The sequence below is a fragment of the Triticum aestivum genome, chromosome 5A, assembly GCF_018294505.1.
Source record: "Triticum aestivum cultivar Chinese Spring chromosome 5A, IWGSC CS RefSeq v2.1, whole genome shotgun sequence".
In the NCBI taxonomy this organism is placed as follows: Eukaryota; Viridiplantae; Streptophyta; class Magnoliopsida; order Poales; family Poaceae; genus Triticum; species Triticum aestivum.
Window position 1 is genome coordinate 95,839,143 of NC_057806.1, and position 5,204 is coordinate 95,844,346.

Consider the following 5,204-nt stretch of genomic DNA (forward strand, 5'->3'; position numbering starts at 1 on the left):
GCGAGTGCCGGACTGCAGCTAAGTCTCCGAGTGAGAGAACTTGGGCGAGTACTGGACTGCAGCTAAGCCCCCGAGTGGGAGGATTGCTCTCCACTCGGTAGGATTTTTTCAAACTTAGGCGAGTGCCGGACTGCAGCTAAGTCTCCGAGTGAGAGAACTTAGGCGAGTACTGGACTGCAGCTAAGCCCCCGAGTGGAAGGATTGCTCACCACTCGGTAGGGTTTTCTTTCGAACTTAGGCGAAACGGATTCGCAGCTAAGCCTCCCGAACGAGAGGCTTGCTCGTCACTCGGTAGGATTTTCTTTCGAACTTAGGCAAAACAGATTCGCGGCTAAGCCCACCCACTGGGGGATTTCAGAGGTAAATAAGAACAACAACAATTGTACGAGAGGACTGTAAAGCTCTTGTCTTTGGTAAACAAATTACAAAGGTGTTTCTTATTACATTTTATTCGAACGAGTGCTTAAGTATAAAAGGGGCAGAGCAGCTCCGCGTTCCAGGCTCGTGGCTCGTCCTTCTGATGCTCAACACTGTAAAGATGGTATGCTCCATTGTGGAGAACTTTGGTGACGATGAAGGGGCCTTCCCAAGCCGGGGCGAGCTTGTGTGGTTTCTGTTGATCCACTCGAAGAACCAGGTCTCCTTCTTGGAAGGCTCGACCTCTCACATTTCTGGCGTGGAATCGACGCAAGTCTTGCTGATAGATGGTCGACCGGATCAAGGCCATCTCTCTTTCCTCCTCTAGGAGATCGACTGAATCTTGTCGGGCCTGCTCTGCTTCTTCTTCGGAGAAAAGCTCGACTCGGGGTGCGTTGTGGAGCAGGTCACTTGGTAGAACAACTTCGGCTCCATAGACCAAAAAGAAAGGAGTTCGTCCAATCGACCGGTTGGGAGTTGTCCTCAAACCCCGCAGAACTGACAGAAGTTCATCGACCCAAGCGCATGCTGCGTGTTTGAGATCACGGATCAGTCGGGGTTTCAATCCTTTGAGAATTAGGCCATTGGCTCTTTCTTCTTGTCCATTCGAGTGCGGGTGAGCGACTGAAGCATAGTCGACTTGTGTGCCTTGAGAAGCGCAGAAAGCTCTAAACTCATCGGAATCGAAATTCGATCCGTTGTCAGTGATGATGCTGTGGGGGACTCCATATCTGAATGTCAATTCTCTGATAAAACTTGCAGCGGTGCTGGCTTCAAGATTCTTGATAGGTTTAGCTTCGATCCATTTGGTAAACTTGTCGACTGCAACGAGCACATGAGTGAAGCCGCTCCTACCAGTTCTCAGTGGTCCAACCATATCCAGTCCCCAAACAACAAAGGGCCAGACAAGGGGAATGGTCTTCAGGGTTGACGCTGGCTTGTGAGACATGTCGGAGTAAAACTGGCAGCCTTCGCATCTGTCGACTATATCTTTCGCCATTTCATTTGCTCGTGGCCAATAGAATCCGGCTCGGTATGCTTTAGCCACGATGGCCCGAGAGGACGCATGGTGACCACAGGTCCCCGAGTTGATGTCATTGAGGATCATTCGACCTTCTTCTGGCGTTATGCATTTCTGACCGACTCCAGTCACGCTTTCCCAGAACAACTGTCCTCTTATCACAGTAAAGGCCTTGGATCGACGGACGATCTGCCGAGCCTCTTCTTCGTCTTCTGGGAGTTCTTTTCTGAGGATGTACGCAATGTACGACACTGTCTAGTCGGGTGTGATGACCAGAACCTCCATGATCAGGTCGACCACTTCTGGGACCTCGACTTCAGTCGGATCTGTGGTGCTCTTAGGTTGCGGGGGCTCTTCAGTAAAAGGATCTTCTTGGACGGTCAGTGGGTGAATATATTCCAAACACACATTGCTGGGAATGGCTTCTCTCTTGGAACCTATCTTTGCCAAGTCATCGGCTGCTTGATTTTTCAGTCGGGGTATGTGATGGAGCTCTAACCCCTCAAACTTCTTTTCTAACTTCCTCACCGTGTTGCAGTAACCAGTCATGGCTGGGCTTCTGACGTCCCACTCCTTCATCACTTGATTGACTACCAAATCTGAGTCGCCGTAGACCATAAGGCGATGGACGCCGAGTGAGATGGCCATACGCAACCCATACAGGAGTGCTTCATATTCAGCTTCATTATTGGAGGAATCAAAGTGAATCTGGAGGACATATCTGAGCTTGTCTCCTTGGGGGGATACCAGAACCACCCCAGCACCGAAACCATTCAGCATTTTGGATCCATCAAAGAACATGGTCCAGTGCTCCGAGTGAACTTGAGTCGGCAGTTGTAGTTCAATCCACTCGGCGAGGAAATCTGCTATTGCTTGGGACTTAATAGCTTTCTTTGCCTCGAACTTGATATCTAAGGGAAGGAGTTCAATCGCCCATTTTGCCACTCGACCAGTTGCATCTCTGTTGTGCAGAATCTTTGACAATGGAGCGTCGCTGACGACTGTAATAGAGTGATAAGAGAAATAGTGTGCAACCTTCTTCTTGGTCATGTAAATTCCATAAATAAGCTTCTGATAGTGCGGATATCTCTGCTTTGACGGAGTCAGAACTTCAGAAATATAATAAACTGGGTGCTGAACTTTGTAGGTTTTTCCCTCTTCTTCTCGCTCGATCGTAAGTACTGTACTGACGACTTGTCCAGTGGATGCTATATAAAGCAGTAAAGGCTCTTTGCTGATTGGGGCAGCAAGCACCGGCTGGGTGGAAAGCAGGGCTTTTAGCTCTGCAAATGTTGCATCAGCTTCAGGAGTCCACTCGAACTTATCTGATTTCTTCATCAGTCGGTAAAGAGGCAGTGCCTTTTCACCGAGGTGAGAAATGAATTGACTTAGGGCGGCCAAGCAACCAGTAAGCTTCTGGACATCATGCACACGCATAGGGCGTTTCATTCGGAGTATAGCACCCACTTTCTCTGGGTTAGCATCGATCCCTCGTTCGGAAACAAGAAAACTGAGTAATTTTCTGCCCGGAACTCCAAACGTGCACTTTGATGGATTAAGCTTGATATCATACCCTCTGAGGTTGGCAAAGGTTTCAGCAAGGTTAGTCAGTACGTCGAAACCTTTACGTGACTTGAACACGATGTCATCCATGTATGCTTCCACATTCCGACTGATCTGAGTGAGCAGACACTTTTGAATCATCCGCATGAATGTGGCTCCAGCGTTCTTCAAACCGAATGGCATTGTGACATAACAGAAGCACCCAAACGGGATGATGAAAGTTGTCTTTATATCATCGGGTCCATACAGACGGATCTGGTGGTACCCGGAGTAGGCGTCCAAAAAGGACAAATGCTCGCACCCCGCAGTCGAGTCGACTATCTGGTCGATGCGAGGGAGAGGAAAGTGATCTTTCGGGCATGCTTGATTGATATGCTTGAAGTCAATGCACATGCGAAGTGAGTCGTCCTTCTTTGGGACCATGACAACATTGGCTAACCACTCGGAGTGGTAAATCTCTCGGATAAACTCAACTGCCAAAAGCCGAGCCACCTCTTCACCGATTGCCTTTCTCTTCTGTACGGCGGACCGTCGAAGATGTTCTTTGACTGGTTTCACTTTTTGGTCGACTCGCAAACGATGCTCAGCCAGTCCCCTGGGAACACCCAGCATGTCCGAAGGTTTCCACGCAAAGATGTCCCAGTTCTCACGGAGGAACTGGATGATCGCTTCTTCCTATTTGGAGTCGAGTGTGGCTAAAATGTGAGTTGGAGCAGCATTGGGGTCTGTCGAGTGAATGTGAATCGACTTCTTTTCACCAGACGACTGGAATGCTGAATCTGTGGCTGACTTCTTGGCTCGCAACAAATCACTCGAATCTGCATTTTTCTGGTATTCTTACAATTCTGCCACGACCATCTGTGCATCGGCGATCTTTGAACCCTTCTGGAAGCACTCTTCCGCCTTCTTCCGATTACCATTGATAGTGATCACCCCTTTGGGACCAGGCATCTTCAATTTGAGGTATACATAACATGGTCGAGCCATAAAACGTGCATAAGCTGGCCTGCCCAGAATAGCATGATAGGCACTCTGGAAATCCACAACTTCAAATGTCAACTTTTCTTTGCGGTAATTCTTGGAATCACCGAAAACCATGTCGAGAGCAATCTGGCCGAGTGATGCAGCCTTCTTGCCTGGAATGACCCCATGAAAACTCATATTTCTTTCACTGAGTCCGGACATCAGAATGCCCATTCCCTTCAACATCTTTGCATACAGTATGTTCAGGCCACTGCCATCATCCATCAGGACCTTTGTCAGTCGAGTGCCTTCGACCACCGAGTCGACCACCAGTGCTTGCCTCCCAGGAGTGGCTATGTGTGTTGGATGATCAGACTGGTCGAATGTAATGGCAGTCTGCGACCACTTCAAATAACTGGGTGTCACCGGAGCGACCATGTTCACTTCTCTGTTGATGACTTTCAATCGACTTTTGCTCTCAACGTCAGCAAAAATCATCAGAGTGGAATTCACGTGGGGATAACCATCATCATCTTCTTCCTCATCCTCAGCCTTGTCTGCTTCCTTCTCATTTTCCTTGGGATGTTTCTCTCGGAATTGCTGGATTAGGAGTCGACACTGCCGAGTGGTGTGCTTCGGATAAATGAAATTACCCTCTTCATCTTCTTTGGTGTGGATGTGGCACGGCAGATCCAACACGTCATTTCCATCTTAATCTTTTACTTTCTTGGGGTTCCACGGCCCTTTGGGCTTCCCCTTAAACTTGCCTTGAACCACAGCTAAGGCTTCACCAGGAGCAGCTGGCTCGGCCTTGCGCTTCTATTTCTGACCGGACTTTCCTCCTCCGGCTTCATGGGCGACTGTTTTGTGCTTGCCACTCCGGAGTCGTTCTTCTTCTTCACCATTGGTATACTTGGTGGCAATCTCCATCATCCAAGTCAGAGTCATATTTCCTGTCCGACCGAATTTCAGATTCAACTCCCGATACCTGACACCTTCCTTAAAGGCACAAATTGCCTGATGATCAGACACATCCTCCACTGTGTGGTGCAGGGTGATCCATCTCTGGATATAATCCCTCAAAGTTTCATTCGGTTTCTGAACACAACACTGTAATTCTGTCAATCCTGCCGGCCGTTTGCAAGTGCCCTCGAATGTTCTGACAAACACTCGGGCGAGATCTTCCCAAGTATAAATACTGCTAGGTGCGAACTGATTCAGCCATGCACTAGACGAGCCC